The 21,989-nt window shown below is 40.7% G+C and overlaps 1 pseudogene; it reads right to left on the reverse strand.

Moving 5' to 3' along the window:
- LOC129356304 (MAM domain-containing glycosylphosphatidylinositol anchor protein 2-like) overlaps positions 1-13,794 on the reverse strand; it is a 97,425-nt pseudogene extending 83,631 nt beyond the window's left edge.
- Positions 13,795-21,989: the final 8,195 nt, after the last annotated feature.

The raw sequence follows: 21,989 nt of genomic DNA on the forward strand, positions 1-21,989 counted from the left end.
CTGAGTCAGCAGAGCTTCCTGCTGCAACAGGGCAGAGGAGCAGCAGGTGGCAACTTTTATTCAGCTGTAACCAAACGGGATCCGTTCATAATAAGTTGGTTTGTGATGTTCCAAAACCATCACTGTGGTCAGTGGAATAATTTGACTCCTATGTGTGCAGCTATCATCAGGATCAGCTGGTGTTTAAAAAAAAATCAGTCAGACCTGACTTTGTGCAACTTTTCTCTGCTGCTCATGAAGAAGTCAGTGATAATGATCTGTTTCTCTTTCTTTTAATTCTACATAATAGACTTACTAAAAGCGAGTTTTTAATCAATATTTGCGGTGCATATAGCTGATAAAGCCTTCATGCTGCTGTGAAGCATTTTTGCGCTTACGTCACGATGACATCACCGCGACTAGTCGACTTCAACTCGATTTCAATCATGTTGTAGTCGACCTTAAAAAATATGAAATCGTTCAACCCACACATTGATCAACTGGATAAACACATCTAACCTTTTCTCTGCAGTGATAAAAACTGATAGAATTTCTGATAGAATTTTATTGTTCAATCAGTAGATAGAACAACAAAATTAATCAACTCTTAAATTATGAGAAGCCAACAGTGATTCACCTGCTGATGCCTGAATGCTCAGCCTCACAACTTCCTCCTGCATCTGGTCTGCATCTGGAGAATCTATGCTCATATCGGACCTAAAAAATCTGACTGAGTCCATTACGTCTGAACCCTATCCAACCTGATAACTTGAATTAAAGTTTGGAGTCTGGAGCAACTCATTATATTGTTTTAAGTAGAATTTTACTGCTTTCGTTTTAAGAGCCCCATTTGAATAAGCAGCATAACCTCTCCCAGCTTTCATTTAACATCTTCCAGCTCCACTTTGTTTTTATGTTAACTCTGAATAAGTGAAGTGCAAATATGATTGATTGAAAGGATTTTATCTCTGCAGCTCGAGCAGAGCAGGGTGGAGTCGTGATGAGGCCATATGACCTGTTAGTGCAAGGTTACAAGGTTCAAAACATTCAAAATGTCCCTGTGAATAAAAAGAACACCTTTAACCAAAGAACCTCCGCAACAAATCTCTTTTTATTATTATAAAAAGGTCCAAATGTAACAAGACTTACGACTTTAAGTTTTGAGAAGAAAAGTAGTAGCATTAGGATCAAACTTACTTGGCAACTTCGGGATTGACGTGACTCATGAATTACCTCAGAAGCTGATTCAGTTTTTCCAACAGACACACTCCAGTGTTAAACTTTTTTTTGTTGATAAAACCCCAAAGTTCTACTCGCGCATCTAATGCTGCTTTTCAAATTTGTCTGTCTCCCGTCTGCTCAGATGAAACTGTATCCACTCAAATTGTAACTGAAAACAATATTTATAGATTTTTTTTTGTATTATTTCTCTTTTTCTTTTCATCGACTTACTTTGTTATTGTTTTTGTACAGTTTTTGTGGAGTTTTTCATCTGTTTTTAAAGTGCTATATAAATAAATTTGACAGTGACATTGAAAAGTGCTCAAAATTGTTTGCCTTTGGTTTTAGTTTACTTAAGCAACATTTACATCAAGAACATAATTACCTGAGGTCGAGGATGTCCAGTGACAAGACACTGGAGTTCCAGAGTTTCTCCCTCTCGGATGACGTAAACCCTCTCGCTGTGTTGCTCTTCCTTCACATTACAGGCCTGACCTGCATGGACAATTCGCACTGTAGGGGGTGCTGTGAACAGCAAAACAAATAGAGGAGCAGGTTAAACATGAAAATGTTATTTTACAAATCTGTTACATGTAACATGTTACATGTTTTTTTACTATATGTATAATTTCAGTATGTGGTTGTTCTGCTGCAGCAGATTGTCTCAATCTGACTTCTATAGTCATGAGTTTTTGAAGACAATTGGACAATGACAAGTAGGGCTGGAATGGTACATGTATTCAGTACCACCCACTGGTTCAGTACACAGACATACCACACAAAATTCAGCTGGGTTCTTTTATACCTGATGACATGAAGACGATTTATGTGATTCACTAAGAGAGCAATGTCATGTTTTGTAGGGCATTCCAAAACAGACAGGACCTGGGACTCCCCTAAAACATGTCACTTAAACATGTTTTATTCTCAATATGTGCACAGTTTTTTTTTAAAACTAAATTTCTAAATATCAACAATAACTTTTTCTAGTAGTCTATCCAGGTATTGGCTATGCTTTCCTATAATCCTTTATTAATTTATAATACATGCAACCAAATTTGGAATAGGTCTGTTGCAATAAGCAATAACTCAATTATTCTCAATAAAAATGTAAATAAGCTCAAAAATAAAATTAGGTTGATAATATTTGCATGTTTATTTTTGGAGTTTCTCTCTCACTTTCTTCTGAAGAGGCTCACTGACAAAAAGATTCACTCTGGTGCATTCTGCTGAATTTACTTAATAACATTGACACACAGGGAGCGAACAAAAGCGGTAAAAAAAAAAGGTAAATTTTTCGCCACTAGGGATGAACTCAACATATGAAAAGTGATAATGATGACAATTTTTAAATTTGTTGTGTCACGTCACTGGAAACCTTTGGCTTAATTACTGGAAAGAACAGAAGCTGAAAGCAAAGTTTCTATTTTGTCGTAACACCACAGAGACACAACAAGATCAAACCGTGGCAGGGTTAGGGTTAGGGTTAGGGTTAGGGACGACTACTGTGGCACTTATGGTATCAGCTGCCACAGCTGCCATAACTTAGTTGTGTCACCTGCCACAGCTTCTGTGGAAGTTTGAATATTGAATAAAGCAGTTTATTCCCAACATTTTTTTTTACGACATACACCTGCCACAGATTGTCATAGTATTCGTGGCATCTGTCCCCAAAGTGGCGGCACTTTAGTGGCAGGTGTCATTGAAGCCGTGGCAGCTGCATGTGTGTATGTTTATGTATGCTTGGTGTTTTTTCACAAATTGCCCAGCTGGAAGGCAAGTGACTGTCGCCCCACCATGCAATAAATGAGTGGGAGCGGCGCTGTCCCCTGGTGTGTTGAGCCCATAACGAGTGAGCTGTTTTATCAGGCTCATGGAAATCCTTCTACAGTGAAGATATCACAGATTTCAAAAGAAAATAAAAACGGGAGACCACTGCTAATGTAAGGAATAGTGCCTGTCTCGTTTCCAGAGTGCAATGGTCCCATTCTCAAATATGGCATTGGTCTCCCATGTGTTCTCTCACTGTGGGTTGCAGCGAGGTCCTTCTCTGCTGCTGAGCAAGGTAAGAATAAAAACTAGTCCTGGCCTCCTAATATGGAGCTAAAACAGTCTCATAATTCACAAATGCACAGATTCACACTTGTATTTTTGATGCAAACATAAATATATTAACCCATTCCAACAGCACTTTAGCCATGAGTCATGGCTGCCAGAAGCTCAGCCAGAAGCTCAGCCAGAAGCTCAGCCAGAAGCTCAGCCTGGCTTCTGGCAGCGACAGAGCAGTAAGTGAGACATCTCTATTCATATATTTAGCTATTTATCCCCATATAATGATCAATGTTGAGCAATTTAATTGTGCAACTGTAGCTGAGTTAATTTTATTTATTTTTTATATTTCTTATGAACCTTCTCAAAACACCTTTTTGTTTAATTGACATGTCTGTTATCACCTTTGCACTGCAGCAGGCTATTTCTGTTTTATACTGCTTCTATTTTTGGTTCCTAAATATTGTTCTGGGAGGATGGTTATTAATGTTGCAGAAAGCAAAGTTCTGTGAGGCAGCTGCAGCAGCCAGGCAGAAGCTGCCTGACTGAGCTGCTGGTAAGATGTGCTAAAGTTGTGTGCTAATGCTACCTCCTACTTTTAGTGATGTCTATAATGTTAATAATAGTTCTCACAATTTTTGTGCTGCATAAAATATAATGTTAATTGTCTTTATGTGTTTTGAAAACTTTAGGTTCGGTTAAAATTAAAACAGTTGCCCTTTAAAGTTGTTTCAAGTTTTCCCTCCAAAATGTTTGTAGAGCTGCTGGGATCTGACTGTGCAGTTCTATAAATGCCGACAAATACAGAAATCCCATTGAATTTTTAGGCAGAACTGGTTCAGACCTCTGCAAGTCATTTAGCACAACGTTCTCCACGACCTGGGCTGCACAGTGGTGAAGTTGGTAGCACTGTTGCCTTGCAGAAAGAAGGTCCTGGGTTTGATTCCTTCCCCTAGGTCTTTTTGCATGTTCTCCCTGATCTTTCCGGGTTCTCCGGCTTCCTCCCACAGTCCAAAACATGACTGTCAGGTTAATTGGTCTTTCCAAATTCTCCCTAGGTGTGAGTGTGTGTGTGTGTGTGTGTGTGCATGGTTGTTTGTCCTGTTTGTCTCTGTGTTGCCGTGCGACAGACTGGTGACCTGTCCAGGGTGAACCCCGCCTCTCGCCCAGAACGCAGCTGGAGATAGACACCAGCAACTCCTGACACCGTTAGGGAGAAGGGTGATCAGAAAATTGATGGGTGGATGGTTCAGACCTGGACTGGATCTGAGTCAAAGCCTTTTTTCAAATGTCAGACCGGTTCATGCTGCTGCATGTGTGTAAACCTTCAGGTGACTGTTCTGATGTGGAGCCTTAGATTTGGTCCAGATCTCAATATTTACCTCTGTCTACATATAAACACAGAGAGATAGATGTCAGTCACAGATTGTCAGAGTTGTGTGCAGCCTGTTTGGGGGGACAAGGGGACGGGCAGGGCAGGGCAGGGCAGGGCAGGGCAGGGCAGGGCAGGGCAGGGCAGGGCAGGGCAGGGCAGGGCAGGGCAGGGCACCACAAATGTGGAACAAATGTCCAGATTACTACAAAACTGCTGAAACACTTAAATCTAGACTAAAATCTACCTGTTTGGAATTGCTTTAGAAACATAAATCAATTAAGAATTTAAAAATGGCACTTGACTAAATGTAATGTTTCAATTGATTCTGTGTTGCATGACTGTTTTGAAATGCCTTGTTGCTGAATTGTGCTATATGAATACATTTTGATTGATCCCCTTTGGGATTGAAAAATGGATTTTGCATAAGTCCCCTTTAAAACTTGACTTTTTGGATGCAGCAGTAAAATTTTAGATTATGTTATCACTGACACATTGCCCTGAAATAAATATAAAGGACATTGTACATCTCACGGTATATGGTCAGAAAATAGTGGTGAATGCTACTGATCTAAATTGCCTGTCCATAGTACCCAGTAATTATGATTTGGTCTACCAATTCATAAATTGAGATGCCATTATAAGAGAGAGCCAGAATTTGGTGACTCTGAAAGAATAGTACAGCTCATCAAAGCAGTGGGGTGAATCATGAAATGTATCATGTTCATGAGGATTTTTGACCTTAGTGTGTTCAGTGCCTCAAAGCCTCTTTCATTAGCAAAATCACACAGAAAAAAAGGACAATTTTATGCTTTTTTTCTAATATATATTGTGAAACAGAACATATAAATATGTTCTAAATATAAAACTAAAGCTCAGAAGTTGCATCCTAATCTCCTTCCCACGCTTCCTTTTTTTTCCTTTTTCTTTGACTGGTCTCCATTGGAAAACTCAGTGAAACAGACTGAAACAAACTGAAATACAGATCTCTGTGAAAAGCCCAAAGTGACTCAGCAGGCATTTCAGTGTGGTAAGCTAAATGAACGTAACAGATCCTGAATATTACATAATAAACCTCCTCTTGCTCCAAAGTGCCCATATAGGACTACAGATAATATTGGAGAGATGTAGAAGGCACAGGGAAACAGGGGGTTAGAGGTATGAACTGTTGTAACCTCTAATTTCCAACCCACTTCTGCAGAACGTCAAAAAAAGACTTCCACATACACTTTTCCACTTATCATGTTTGTGATTTAGTCTTACATGATGACCTTTCCTCAGAGGTCATCTGTGACGTACACAGGCCTCCACGTCACAGGAGAGTAGAGCTTATTGTGCTGCTGGCAGCTGGGATGCTGCTGACAGATGGGCACTCAGTGACAGCAGCACAAGCATTTATTTAACTTTAACTGTCAGCAAGTGAGAATTGCAGTGGTCTTCCATACATGTGTTTTGCTATTTCCAACATACTCTACTGTAAACAAAACCTTAAAAACATTTGAATTTTACTGATTTCCTTATTTACATTTAAATATACACATGGTAAGACTGAATTGCAGCAATAGATGGGAATTCTAAACACATGTTGACAAATAGTGTTTAGTGCTGGATGCACTGTGCATATCTTGAAATTTTAATTGAAGTAAAAAATGATATATAATTATTGTATTTTTTTAACCTTCTTTAGTAATAAAATTGTGGAGAGAAAACAAGGTCTTTAGTGTCAAAATATGTACAGAGGTGTAGCCTACGTAGCCCACATCTCTGTGAGGGCATATGTACTGTATGACCTAAATCTAAATGTTATTGGTCCGTTTACTTTCGTTTATATGGTGTATTTGTGCTCTTTCTGTAAACTAAATGTGACTATTTCACTTACAGCTCTCAAAGTCCACTTAAAAATAAATAAGTGGACTTTCAATGTGTGTACTCTCCGATAATATCCTGCAGGCGCCTCTGTTGTCAAAATTTCCTTTGTTGATAGTGGTTTAGGAAATATATGTTTCCTTTACATGGCACCACGAGGAAACCGGCATGATGGTGTCCACAACCAGCTGGCAAGGACCTACACATCCATTTTCTTACACCAACCCGTCCTGACCTCACACTGGTGCCTGTCTTTTGGAAGAGAGGCGGGGTACAACAGACAGGACTCACACCTAGGGAGAATTTAGAGAGACCGATTAACCTGACAGTGTTTTTGGACTGTGGGAGAAAGCCGGAGAACCTGGAGAGAACCCACCTGGGCTGGGAATTGGACCCAGGACCTTCTTGCTGCAAGGCAACAATGCTACCAACTGTGCCACTGTGCAGCCCCATTCTCTTCTAGAAAATCAGAAATAAATCAAGTAAGTTCATCGCAATTCAGGATCCTGAGCGCCCACTGACCAGAAGCCACGGCCCATTGTGATGCAGCTGCTCAATTGTCAGGATCAGGATAAAATTATTTGCATCGCCCTGCAGCTGAAAGGTCCAGTATAACAGCCAAACACATCCTAGTGTGTTTGTAATGTAGAATAACAATAAAACTGGCTATATCAATCAGTCAAGTTTATTAGAATAGCACATTTCAGTAACAAGTCAGCTCAAAGTGCTTTATATCATAAAACCACACACAAAGTTTTTGAAGTGCTGTCATTACACATCAAAATGTTGGTTAGTGTTCATTTATTATGGGACAAAAGCAGGTGAGGTGATTTAAAGAAACTCAGTGTTTTGGTTTTGCACAAGTTTCCAGAAGTTTGTTTAAAATTTTGGTCCATAGATGCTGAAAGCTGCTTCCCCTCTTTTGGTTCTAGTTCTGGGGATGCAAAGCAGAACCAGAAGACCTGAGAGGTCGGGAAGGTTGATCCAACAACAGATCTTTGATGTATTGTGGTGCTAAACCGTTCAGTGATTTTTAAACTAACAACAGTATTTCATAGTCTATTGTCTGAGACAGGAGACAGCAGAAAGTCTTTAAAACCAGGAAGATAGAACTGGGTTCTAAAGAGAAGCGAGCAGCAGCTTCTGAATCAGCTCCTGCTGTCTGGTGTTTTAGTGGGCCTGTAATATACTGTTGCACTGATTAAAAAGATCTGAAAACAAACGCATGGATGAGTTTCTCTAGATCTGGCTGAGACATTAGTCCTCTAATCCTGGAGATGTTCTTCAGGTGATAGAAGGCTGACTTTGTAATTGTCTTTATGTGGCTCGCAAGGTTCAAGTCTGAATCCATCATTAGCTTTTACATGAATGTTAGCACTGCCCTGGAACAGACTGGCGACCTGTCCAGGGTGACCCCGCCTCTCGCCCGGAACGCAGCTGGAGAGGGACCAGCACCTCCCGTTAGGGAGAAGGGTGCTCAGAAAATGGATGGATGGATGTTAGCACACTGAATGCAGTAATTTTATGTTTGTCAACATGATAGTGACAAATCTCATCCTATTGGTAGCATCAAACCCTTAGTCTACTGATAGCCGTGTTGTTAACATTGTACCTTTAGTTAGTTCACCTAAGCATTGCTGCTAATTTTCAGGATTACCCGTTCCCAAGCCAGCCGAGAGACATAGTCCCTCCAGCGTGTCCTGGGTCTTCCCCGGGGCCTCCTCCCGGTGGGAAGTGCCCGGAACACCTCACCAGGGAGGCGTCCAGGGGGCATCCTGACCATCTGGGCATCTGCCCGAGCCACCTCAACTGGCTCCTCTCGATGTGAAGGAGCAGCGGCTCTACTCTGAGTCACTAACGGATGACCGAGTTTCTCACCCTATCTCTAAGGGAGAGCCCAGCCACCCTACGGAGGAAACCCATTTCGGCTGCTTGTATCAGATGTCGTTCTTTCGGTCATTACCCAAAGCTCATGACCATAGATGAGCGTGGGAACATAGATTGATCGGTAAATCAAGAGCTTTACTATCTGGCTCAGCTCTCTCTTCACCACAACGGACCCGTACAGCGCCCGAAATAAATAAATTTATAAAATAAAATCTAATTAAAAACATAAATAAGTGATGCTGATGTTATTAGGAAGGGGCAGAGGGTTAAATCTGATTCTGCCTGAAGTCCCATATTACCTTGGAATCTTCCTGGAATCCCCTGGTAGCCTCTATGCCAGTCCATCGATACTTTGGGGACATCTTGTTTTATTTAGTTGTGGCATGTTTGGCTTTTGCCGATTTTCTAATTATTTTTGTTGATGTTTATGTGATATTTTGTGAACTCCAAATGCTCTGGGTCGAATCTTTGTCAATTGAGGTTCTGCAGTAACTTCTGTTTACAGCCGCGAACTTCCACCCCAGATCACATCAGCAGCGACTTTAACCCGCCTGGTAGAAACGTAAAGGACGCACAGCGAACAGTCAGCAGGTGGTACCAGGAGGTACCAGGTCTTTGAGCTACGTTGCAACTCACGGTGACAGTGACAGTACCGTGTCTTATATCAAGATGTCTGATATAAAGACAGACATTCTTTCTATCTGTTGGTGGTACCGACCCAGACTGCCTGTAGCCAACCAGGCATTTAGCAGAATGGTGAAGTCAAAGTCAGAAGTTTCTCTGCAGCTGAAGCATTTCTGTGTTTAGAGGTGAGGCAGGTTTTGTCCCGCTATTTATTGCAAGGACAATTATGAAAAACAAATACATTTGATCAAACTTCAAAATCAGACCTACATTTTATTCACAAACCACTGTCCAGGACGAAACATCTAAGATCCATAGATACAAAGCCTCAACAGACAATGTGCTCAGTGAATGTCTCAGACAACAGGGAACGGAGGTTGAGGTGCCAGAGATACCATCATGGGAGGACAAGCCCTACATGGGATGTACCACCAGCAAATAACCCAAGTGGCTGATATCAGTAAATCCTACCAATGGCTGGAAAAAGCTGGACTCAAGGACAGCACAGAGGCCCTCATCCTGGCTGCCCAGGAACAGGCCCTAAACACCAGAGCAATAGAGGCCCAGATCTACCACACCAGACAAGACCCAAGGTGTAGGTTGTGCAAGGAGGCCCCTGAGACAGTCCAGCACATCACAGCAGGGTGCAAGATACTGGCAGGGAAAGCGTACATGGAGCGACATAACCAAGTGGCAGGTATAGTGTACAGAAACATCTGTGCAGAATATGGACTGGAAACCCCGAGATCAAAGTGGGAAACACCCCCAAAGGTGGTGGAGAACGCCAGAGCTAAGATCCTGTGGGACTTCCAGATCCAGACAGACAAAATGGTAATGGCGAACCAACCAGACATTGTCGTAGTGGATAAACAACAGAGGAAAGCCGTTGTGGTAGATGGAGCAATACCAAGCGACTGCAACATCAGGAAAAAGGAGAAACTGGAGAAATACCAGGGCCTCAGGGAGGAACTGGAGAGGGCCTGGAAGGTGAAGACCACAGTGGTGCCTGTGGTCATTGGGGCCCTCGGGCAGTAACCCCCAAACTGGAGCAGTGGCTACAACAGATCCCAGGAACAACATCAGACATCTCACTCCAGAAATGTGCAGGTATAAGAAAATTCTCCACTCTAGAGTGTGCAACTGAGTTGGTTAATTTAAAAGTAAAAGTGAACCCTCACTGTAACATGGTTCATCTTTCACAGTCTCGCTGCTTCACGGATTTTTTTGTGCATTTTATTTTTTTCACAGTGCATTGTGTTCTGCGTCCTGATTGGCTAAACAGTCTCCGCACTTCTTCTCTAAATGTTACGGTATTTAAATTTACGTAATACAGCTTGGCAAATTTTGGCAAATATGTTTTCCCAGAAGAAAAAAGCCAATAACTATGTTCTTCTCTTGAAAAACACACCTACACCTCAGGCTTCAGAAGAAAAAGACACTGCAGAGCGGAGTCAGCCCGCAGCGTCACAGTCAGAGCACAGTGAAATACATGAGTCACAATTTGTCCTACTCTATCATCAATCAATCAAATTTTATTTGTATAGCACATTTCAGCTACAAGGCATTTCAAAGTGCTTTACATCATAAACACAAAACACAAAGGCATGCAACACTACTTTGTATTGATGGTTCAACTGATTATTTTACTGTAGTTGTTAGGTTTATTTTGTTCCCCAACCTGCAAGAATTAACCAAAGACACAAATTACTTTTCCGCAGAAGAGGATAGCTCAACGGGGAGACCCGCTGCCAAACGCTGTCTGGGATCAACTCCGCCGGCTCTCAGTCCCCAACTGCCTTTTATCATGTTAACAAACAAAGAGGTTGGCTTTTCACACAGTCATGCAAACAATTGACCAATAAACTTCCCCACAGGATGTTCTGGGAGTCTTCCGTTGACATCCCCTTACCAGGACACAAGGATGACCTCTATAAATTCATCCCTCTGGACACAGATAATGATCAAAGCAGCTCGTAAAAATGTGTGAACATTTCTAACCCTTAAAAGAAAACCTGAAAAAACAGTTAAGATTATACCATAAAAGAAAGGAGTCAAGAAAGCACCACACAGAATAATAATATAAAAACATAACCTTTCAAATAAACTCATATTTAAACTCATACATAAATTAACTTACAACACTTTCTTACAAATGACTACTGTTGGGAAAATTTTCTATTTGTTAAAAAATAATGCTTGGGCCTGAAAACAGGTTTTGCTCTTTGGTTTCAATGTAAAGTATTTAATTATGCTGTCAAAAAATAAAGGTAACTTCGTGGATTTCGCCAATCACAGATTCTTTTTGGAAAGCAACCCCCGCGAAAAAAGAGGGTTCTCTCATAATATGCACTATTCTTTCAGCATTAATTTTACAATTAGTACTGTAAAAAACTGTGCAATAGTAATGTCCAGACACCAGCATGGAAGTAAACACTTAAATGACTTTATTGTTAGTGATAAGTGACGCTTACAGAATTTAACAGCTGCTGAGAGGAATGATAGCCTGTAGCGCTTATGCAGCAGTCAGAAGCTCTTCAGATCAGCAACAGTTTCATGCTTGGAGAAGGAAACATTGAAAAACATTTGTTTCCAGTGCAGACAATTTCTGGTAAGCTTCATAGTGTTGAATTTCTGAATTACATACATCACGGATAAACGTTAGTGATTTGGTAACATTTTAAACCTTGACAATGTTGGCTGTATTTTTAGCTCAGCACCCATACAACATTCTCATTGAACTTTTAGTTTGAGCTAAATGGACTTTTTTAACGTAGGTAATCATAGGTAACTAAATAAGTAAAAAGGAGCTTCCAGTTATGGCCGCAAGCTAGAGAGTAACGCTTAGCTTTGCTCTGCTGAAATCTGAGAAAATGAGATTTTTCCAATGTGTGGCTGGCAGAGAGCAAATTTGTCCAATCATGGTAAAACAAATAAAGATAAAGGAAAATTTATGACGAAAGTTAGCAAATTTTGCAACTCAGATGGAAGATGGAGATAGCATGGAGACCAATACTGGCTTTAATGCTGGCAATAGCAATAAGGCAATGGATAACCATACTAAAGAAATATTAGTGGCAATAAACAATCTAAAATCTGAGTTTGATATCAGTAATATCAAACTCAGTAATATTGAGTTTCAAACATATTTTCAGATAGATCTCATAGGTATTTGATTGTTCAAGAGTTGCTTTAGCAATAAATTTAAATCTGATCAGAATCTGGATGAGCCTCAGTTTCATACACATTTATTCCTTACTTTAGCATCCCCTCCAGGAAAGCAGCACACGGGATCTTACAAGAGATTGCTCCATGCTATGACTTGACGCACACCGAAAGCAGAAACGTCATTTGTAATTTTATCAGTTATATATCTGGAGATATCTTTAGTCAAATAATATTGCTTTTTCTTGCTTCTCTGCAACATTCCAGACTTACTCGCATATTGATTATTTCTTGGTATTAGAAAACAGGATAGATGGATGGATAAACAACAAGATGTGAAGAAAAACATATCCTTGATTAAAATGGAACTCTGAATGCTTCAGCATATCAAGACATTTTGGATAATTCTATGTTCCCAACTTTGTGGGAACAGTTTGAATTAGAGCAGCGACTAACAGCCAGGGCTTCACGTCCAACATCAGTGAGTGACCTCATAAATGTGCTTCTGGAAGATTGGTCAAACATCACCATAAACACACTCTTTAACCCTGTGAACAGCCTTCCCAGAAGAATTGAAGCTGTTCTAGCTGCAAAGGGTGGACCAACGTCATATTGAACCCTGTGGATCAGGAATGGGATGTCACGTAAGCCCATATGTGAGTCAAGGAAGGGGAACGAATACTTTTGGTAATAGAATGTATTTCAGTTTAATGAAGTTGAAAAATTGAATTACAAATTACATCTAATTCAGCATTGCTAGGTCAAATTATGAATCTTGACTGGATAAAATTACAGAGTGGATTCATAGGTGGATGTTCCTGCGGTTATGAGCAGAATCAATGCCATTAAAGTGACACTACTCCCTCTCACACCACCTGGTGACTGGTTTTTATTTTCTAAATGAGCAGGCTACTTTAATAATTTATATAGAGAAATGACGGGACTAGAATTTGACTGGCTTTGTTACATTTCCCATACCATAAGGGTCCAATCATAACTAAGTATTATTGGGCGGAACAACTGAGATCCATACAATATTATTCTGGAAAGAATGGTATTCCAATAAGGAAAGAAATTGAATCAGAAAGTCTAGTATTTCCCATGACATACTTCAACCGCCTCTCCCCCCCAATTTAAAAAAAAAAATTTATTAAAATATTGTTTGAAACAAATATGCTAGTTAAAAGACCTGAAACTTTATCACAAAAGTGCAAATTTACCATAACCAGGTTTTAAGTAGTCATCACTTCTTGGCTTGCAAAAAAGATGAATTTATACCTGAGGCAATACAAGAAATGTTTTAATTTTTTATATATATATTTATATATGTTTTATAAAGACATAGGATGGATGGAGAAAATGTGTGTGTGCAGACCTTCACACATACGCACACACTCATTCAATACAACCACGCAAATCCCTCACAAGGTCATGGTGTTGGGGGTGTTTTAAGAGAAGCGTTGGTGTTCTGCTGCAGTCGGTGATATTGTGAGGTGTTTGCAGTGATGGAGCAATATGGACCTTTACAAATATCAATGACGTCCTTACCATACACGCCCTGGCTGTGCACGCCCTGCAGGAAGCTGGTCAACAGCCACAAGAGTCCAAAAAGTAAATCCATCTTCTCATCCTCGTCGGTGCCCCACTCTCCCTCCCCCACCCCCCCCCGGTTGTCGGTTCGGTTGCCGCAGTTGCCTTTGCTTCCTCCTTCCCTGACCGGGTCTTTCCGCAAGGAATCCGATCCAGTGACTGCTTCTCATCCACAAATCACAAATATTTTCTGATCACCTTTCCAACTCCCATTCCCAGCACCCGCTCCGCTAATTCAGATGGAATTAGAATGCCCGGCTCAGTTCATCCTGGAATTAATATTCGTATTAATATCCTTCAGTTGTGTCTCCTTGGTCGTGACATGGTAGCGGATGATAACTATAAAGAGAGAAAACGGACATTCAAATCCTGAATCCTGAGCACCGGGATTCTCAGAAATCCCCACTTGTGGTTCTCTGGTTCTTTCAATCCATAACCTGAAACGGAGCGATGAAAAGCCGGTTGAGCTCCGGCTGCCGGCTGCCGGCGGCCAGTCAGGGCCTTCAGGCCGAAGAGGAAGGGAGGAGACTCCCTCCCTGAGAGAGCGTGATGCCGCTACTGTCAGCGAGGATGGCCGAGAGGGAGGGAGGGAGGGAGTCATACCGCGGGAATGAATCGCTGGATAGCTGCCAATGACAGGAAGACTGACGTCACGAGGCTTTAAATCGGGGCAGCAGGCAGCGAACCTCACATCCGGGGCAATATTTCAAAATAAAGCGAGATCCCTTTACTTAATGCTGCTTTAAAACTTTTATTTTACGGTGAATAAAATTAGCGCTCATGTTAAAAATAAACAAATAATCATAATTTTACTTTAATACAGCTGTATGACCAATGAAAAAATTGCTAAATATAGTTATTTTTTATTTGGCATTTTTTTTGACAGAAATGGATGAATTCTAAGTAAAATTTGCATATGCCTAAGGGTTCATTTATTAGTTTGCTGCATCAGCCAGGGCCCCATGAGACCTTAAGAAAGATGGATTGATTTAAAAAAAAAAGTTTTTTAAAAACATTTTTCAAAAAATCATTTTAAATGGATGAATAAAATGGAGAACATTAAAATTAACTGTGTCACATACAGAAGTATGCTGATGACACAGCCATAGTCGGATGTATCAGGGACGACGGAGAGGAGGAGTATCGCTGTCTGGTGAGGGACTTTGCACTCTGGTGCCACACAAACCATCTAGAACTCAACACCGCTAAGACGAAGGAGCTGGTTATAGACTTTGGGAGGTCCAGACCAAAGCCGAGACCAGTTGTTCTAGAGGGAACGGAGGTTGAGGCCGTGGACTCCTACAAGTACCTTGGGCTGTGGCTGGACAGTAAACTGGATTGGTCAAAATACAGCAGCCACCTGTATGGGAAGGTGCAGAGCAGGATGTACTTCCTGAGGAGACTGCGGTCCTTTAACATCTGCAGCAAACTGCTGTGGATGTTCTACCAGTCTGTGACTGCCAGTGTCCTCTTCTACACCGTGGTGTGCTGGGGAGGCAGCACATCCAAGAAGGACACGTACAGACTGGACAAACTGATCAGGCGTGCCGGCTCTGTGGTCGGCATGAAGGACTCTCTGGTAATGGTGGCAGAGGCGAGGACACTGAACAAACTGCTGGACATCATGGACGATAGCAGCCACCCTCTACATGCCGTCATCAGCAGCCAGAGGAGCCTGTTCAGTGACAGGCTCTTCTGGCACTTGGGAATCTATTGGTTCCCAAGTGCCGGACCAATAGATTCAAGAACTCCTTTGTCCCCCACGCCTTCAGACTGTACAACTTCTCACTGGAGGGTGGGAGGTGACACAGGACAGAGAGAAGAGTAGTGGAGTAGTGACCCCTTGTATTTTTCTGCAAATATTCACACTTATCAGGCCAAACCATATAGTGCAATACCATATCACTGGTCAATCTATCCTCCAAATTCCTATATTTTCTTTTGTGTTGTATTTATATTTTATTTATATTCTTACTCCTTACTTATTTCTGCTCAATTTAGGGTTTTGCCTACTCACATTTAGTGTGTACCTTTGTATTTAATTTGTATTTGTTGTATTCTTTTGTATTTTGTTCACTGGGTGCCACCTTTCTGCCTGTAAGCTGCTGGTAACTTCAATTTCCTGAGGGAGTCTTCCCAATGGATCAATAAAGTACGAGTCTAAGTCTAAATACATAATTAAATCATTAATTACATGTACCATGACATGAATAAATATTTAATAACATTTCTTAAACACAAATAGGTAACAATATTATCTAGATAAGAGTAGTGTAACCCACAAGTTACTTTAAATACACTTAATAATAGCAAAAGGCAGGTCATGTAATTTAATTCTCTGACCAGCACCAATGCTATGACAGTATATCTAAAAAGAAGTTGGGCCGATCAAGACTCTAAATTCTAAAGAGCCGAGGTGTGAATAACAACACAGGAGTGCACAAAGTGTTAACAAGGAAGAGTAGAATTTAATAATAAAACAATTATGGATCCACATTTACAATTGTAGCAAAATAGCTCACGTTTTTTTTAAAAACAGAAAATAAAATAAATAACAGTCGTTTCAAGGTGTCAGTCCATTCAGTTTTGTCCACTCTGTTCCAATGTGTCAGTCGATCCTCTCAGTATTTCAAGAATAGTGACCATCGGGTCACTATCTACCATCTCTCACTGGGTTCACTGGGTTCACTGGGCCGAGGCTCGCCATCCAAATTCAGAAGTGAGTCTTGGAGTCAGAGGGCACTCCAGGCCAAAAGTTCACCGTAATTAAAACCTGACCAACGCTCTGACGGTGTCTGACTCTACCGGGGATTTTTTCAGTCTCAGCTGCGCTCAAAGAAACGTTTGTCCAGATTTTATCATCTCTCTCGGGCTCTTAACGGAAACAACGATCAGCTGTTAGCTCTCCACCGCGTCTGACGCGTTCTGAGTAGAATCACAGCGCAGTAGTGAAAGGGGCGGGACAATCAACCCCATTGGCTGACGTAATGTCAGACCACGCCAGCCATTGGTTGCCCAATCCATCAGCAAAACAATCATTAAAGGCCTATTTCAGTTTTTAACGATGTTTTTAGCACGTTTGGATATATCTTTCTAAGCAAAATAAAACACAAAATCTATTTATACTTTCAAATCTTGTGAAACAAACAACACACACAAAAAAACATCAAATTAACATCACCAACTTCCACCTGTGTTCTTAACACTGGGTCACAGTAGCTTTCTGTCAAATTGCGCCCGCTGATTGGTCAGTTACTGACAAATACCCTGGAATGATTGTGGAGGATTGCTCCACGTATGCATAGGGAGGGATCATGTCAATTGTCAATTGTTTCATGGAAATGATAATACGCATAGACAAGGTTCAAATCCTCTTGTGTGATCTTTTTTTTTTAACTCAGGACATAACTTATTTTTATTTTGTCTTTTGATGAAAATACCACAACAGCTACATATAAGTAATGTTAAATCAGATGAAAAAAAAAATGAAACCTAATATTTTCCGGGGAACTATGACTTGTCCAGGGGGAGCCCCCGTGACACCTCCACTGTCCTACAGCAAGGACTCTAATATTTCCTCAAAGCAGATGCCTGTGACTACATCTTTATGCACAAATTATTTCTGTAGAGTAAATGTATATATATGTTTGAACAGCATCATTTTGTTTGTCAAAAAACATAAAATGTTGGAAAATCATCACGTGCACTGTGTCATAATTCCACCGTAGGATTCCACTGTAATGTGAAATGTGAAAACGGTTAAAAACCTGAACAAAACTTAAATCATGATTATAGGCAGAGATTTTAAAAAATTGAATCATTTGAAGATAGCTTAATACCTGGTGAGTTGTTTAAAAGTTGAATGGAATTTCTAAGGCTGCGTTCACACTGCAGCTTGAGGTGACCCAACGACCTCAAAGTATGCCGATGCAGTAGAGGGGCAATAACATCAGCGTTCTGCCAACTGCCATAAAAAGGAAGTGCTCAGTGTTTGCAGAAGTAAAAATGGATGCATCCGGTGGAGCATAGCTTGCACGTTTGAAGTTGTCCAACCGGAGCCAGCATATTAGGAACTTAATCCTCATTGTTGTCCACCATGGTTGTTGTTGTTTTTTGCGCTTATGCATATTGGTACGCAGAATAGTGACATTTGTCAAGTATCGTGACATTCAGGTCAAATGCATTCGTAAAGAATGCAACTTGTCAGACTGTCATGAAAAGATTGGATTGAGGCCTCATTACGTCATAAAAATTGGAATTGAGTCACTTCAGGTTGCAGTGTGAACACAGCCTAAGTTGAAGGAGACAGAAGTAATAAGCTGTAAAAAGTACAAAGGTTTTGCTAAATTTTGAAGAATTCAGAAGAATTACAATGTCTTTCAATGGGGCTGAAATTAGCATAAAGCTTAAATATTCCAAAAAGTTTAGTAGCTCAAATTATCAAACGTCATGGTGCACGTCTCCAGAAGAAACTGAATGTTTTGATATATGAATTGTTGAAATCAGCTGAGGAATGCAGTAGTAGTTAAACACAAAAAAGTGCGGAACACTGGATAATAATACGTAAAAGTAGTCTTATTTCGTATAATCTTATTTTTTCTAAACTGAATTTAATTTTGTATTTCATCATTCATCTACAATATTTGTGTTATTGTGTTTATTGTGAAGCATTTCGGTCAGTTGAGGCTACTGTAAATGTACTATATAAATAAACTTTGACTTGTGAATGCATTCTCACCTGATCACTTAATTCTTTGTTTCCTGGAAGCAGCTCTTTAAAGACGTCCAGAAATGTGATTGTAGCTGGTCCTTGTAAGCACCATTCACATGTCTTCATTAGGTTCCTTTGTCCCCTCGCTATGTATTGCCCACAACCGGCGTAAAAAATTTCACATGGCCGCAAGTCTCACAAACAAAGCCCCGTGATGCAATGTTTTATATAAACATGGGGTCTTCTAATTGGACTGATAGAGTATTTCTGAGTCGATTATTGCGTCATTTCTGCCGGATTTTCACCAAATATCAGCTACAATAATGGACAGAGGAACTAACAAGTTCATGTCATCTTTTTTGGATGACATCAAGGTGTTTGAGCCACAATTCCTCCAACGTTATGCTGGTTGAGCTATTCATGCAGTCGTGCACAAGCTTTGATCCAAGCAAGGCATTCTGCTTCTGATTTTGGAAATATGTGAATTCTACTACCACAAATATGGTCAGGATACCTGACATCACAGTACAGATTCCCACCAACAATGGAGAACCATTCTGTTTCGATTGTTGATACAAAAACTTTCTCCCATTCTGCAATGTAACGTGACAATACATTCGCGTGTGTTTACTAATGCATGAACATTAGCTTGTGTTTGTGAGATGGCTACACATGTGGTAGCCGCACTACTACATAGAATGGGCATCAGCCAATGAAACCTGGCCACTGTGGTAAAGTCCTCTAGACTTTGTGGATAAAATTGGCAAAGACCACAAGTCACATCAGACAAGTTTCTCAATAAAAAACACAAAGGATGAATTTGACAGTAGCTTACTATTTTTTAGGGGAAAGAAAATTGATTTGCCTGCTTTTAAAATGTTTAATATTAAGGACTAATCTTACAGTAATATAGTTTGATACTTTTAGCTAACATTGACTTACAGCAAGCTAGGATTAGTTTAACTAACTGAAAGCTAAATTTACCTAGAAAGAGAAATATAGGCAACATTATCTATAGAAAAATCTAAATTTAAGAAGAAACATACCGAATATATAATACAGGAAGTCTAGGCATTGTGCACCTACCTGTGTTAGGTAGGTGCACAGGATAAAGACTACTTCTTCATATTTTCTCAGCAAAGTGCATTCCAGTTGGTGAACTGCTGCCCCCCTCTGGTAGACATGGCATATTGCACTACTCAAAACAAAACCTTAAATAATGTCATGTTTCAAATGCAAAGTTCATAAATGCTTTGTAGATATCTTATCAAATCAAATTTTATTTGTATAGCACATTTCAGCAGCAAGGCATTTCAAAGTGCTTTACCTCATAAACACAAGAACACAAAGTCATGCTACATAGAATAAACAATACATTGTTACATATTACATTTCAAATACAATTCTAAACAGGCGCGTTTTTAGTTGAGATTTAAAGGAAGTCAGGGTTTCTGCTGTTTTACAGTTTTCTGGAAGTTTGTTCCAAATTTTTGGTGCATAGATGCTGAAAGGTGCTTCTTTCTTGGTTCTGGTTCTGGGGATGCAGCGCAGAACCAGAAACAGAACCTCAGCCTCTGGAAGGTTGATAAAACAACAACAGATCTTTGATGTATTGTGGTGCTAAACCTTTCAGTGATTTGTAAACTAACAACAGTATTTTAAAATCTATTCTTTGAGCTACAGGGAGCCAGTGGAGGGACTTTAAAACTGCTGTTATGTCTCTATCTTCCTGGTTTTAGTGAGAACAGGAGCAGCAGCTTCTGGATCAGCTGCAGCTGGAGGATTGATTTGTTGGACAGGCCTGTGAAGACGCTGTTGCAATAATCAATGCGACTAAAGATAAACGCATGAATGAGCTGCTTGTTTGTCTTTCTTTGGCGGAGCAGGCCAAAGTTCATTCCATCTGTAAATTTAAGAACGTCTGGTCTGGAAGAGATTTCTTCATTGGCATCTATTGAATCCTGTGAATGATTGGAGGAGCAGAGAAGGAGGGGGCAAGGAGCAAGGGAAGCAGTCGCTCCATCTCCAGTCGATTTATCAGCTTGTTTTGGAATATTATGCTCCTGATATGCGACGGGCTCCATCCTAGTCAGACATCCTTGAGCCTGTTCTTCTGACGCAATGATCCTGTTGCTGTCCTTGTTGATAAAATAAAAAAGGTTTGCAGCGAGTAGCTTTATCCCATATTTATTCAGATTGCGTCCTCCTCTTCCAAAAAGCTGAAAACTCTGCCAATAGATCCAGAGGTTATCATGAAGGTCACTGAGCTGGTAGAGCAGCTTTTAATCAGCCATTTGTTTATCGTGAGCAGCCTGGAGTGTTTTTTGTCTCCCTATTGAGGTGATGGAATTGGACCACTGAGAAATAACTTAATTCTCAGTTTTCCCATAGTGTCCAGAAGAATGTTAAAGTCCTTTTTCAGAATCTCAGACTTTTGCTTTGCCAGATCGTTGGCTCCAACATGCACAACTAAAGTCTCAATATCTGGCTGATCAGTGGTTAGAGAGAGCAGTTTGTTGGTTAAATCAGATACAGTGTCACCAGGAAAATACATCACTCTTGTTTTCCTGGGATTGCAAACATCACTGATTCCCTTTACTGACTCATCTCCAACTATAATCACTTTTGGGTTGCCTTATGTTTTCCTGGTGGTCGCTCTGTCTTTGGAGCTTTGGGGGATGGTTGTGTTGGTCTTGCCTCACTGTTGATGTTTGAAGGCGAAGTTTCACTCAGAGGCTCAGACTGGAGTGCAGAAAATCTGTTTTTCAGTGGGATTCCCACAAGTCAGAATGTTTTGAGGCTCGTGCTGGTTGCTTTGTCCCTGGGAGCGGGGTCAGTGGGGTCAGCGGGGTTAGCAGGGTCGGTGGAGGTGTTTTGGTTGCAGCTGCTTGTTTGTCTTTCTTTGGCGGAGCAGGTGTTGAAGTTGAAGGTGGGTTTCGGCTCAGAGCCGGCCACACTGATTCGTCCAGTTCTCCCTGAGTCGTCTCATTGGATCCGCAGTGAGGGATTCCCGTTTCGGCTTGGCACCCAGAGCGTTCCAGGGTGAGCTGCTCAGTGCAGGGCGCACGACCTCTCCGTTTATTTGAGGAAGAGTTGTTTCATTTCTATAGGTAGCGTTGATCTCAAAGTTCACCTCCAGCAGTTTAATCTTCATTTCTATAGACTGAAGTCATTGTAAAATACTGCTCATGTCCTTGAGGTCAGCCGGAGGCATTTTGCCCTGGTTTAACTTGGAGGTAAAGAAAAGTAAGGTAAAAATAAAAGTAAGAAAAAGTTAAGATGTCAATATAACTTTAAAAAGAATTCACAGGCAGAGTTATCAGTAAGGACAAGAGAGAGGAGGATGAGCTGTTCATCCTTCAGTTTATCCACAGTGAAAATTTTTTTAAAAAAAAGCTTTTTTTTTTAGTCGCTTGTAGATTTAATGAGTCGTGGTTTTTGGGCTTAATACATAAACCCAGAATTTGTCTGGCATTTTAGTTGGACTCTACCTGTCCATCGTTTTCCGGATGATCCGTCCCGCTGTCT

The sequence above is a fragment of the Poeciliopsis prolifica genome, unplaced genomic scaffold (genome assembly GCF_027474105.1).
Source record: "Poeciliopsis prolifica strain line A6 unplaced genomic scaffold, Auburn_PproV2 SCAFFOLD164, whole genome shotgun sequence".
Lineage (NCBI taxonomy): Eukaryota > Metazoa > Chordata > Actinopteri > Cyprinodontiformes > Poeciliidae > Poeciliopsis > Poeciliopsis prolifica.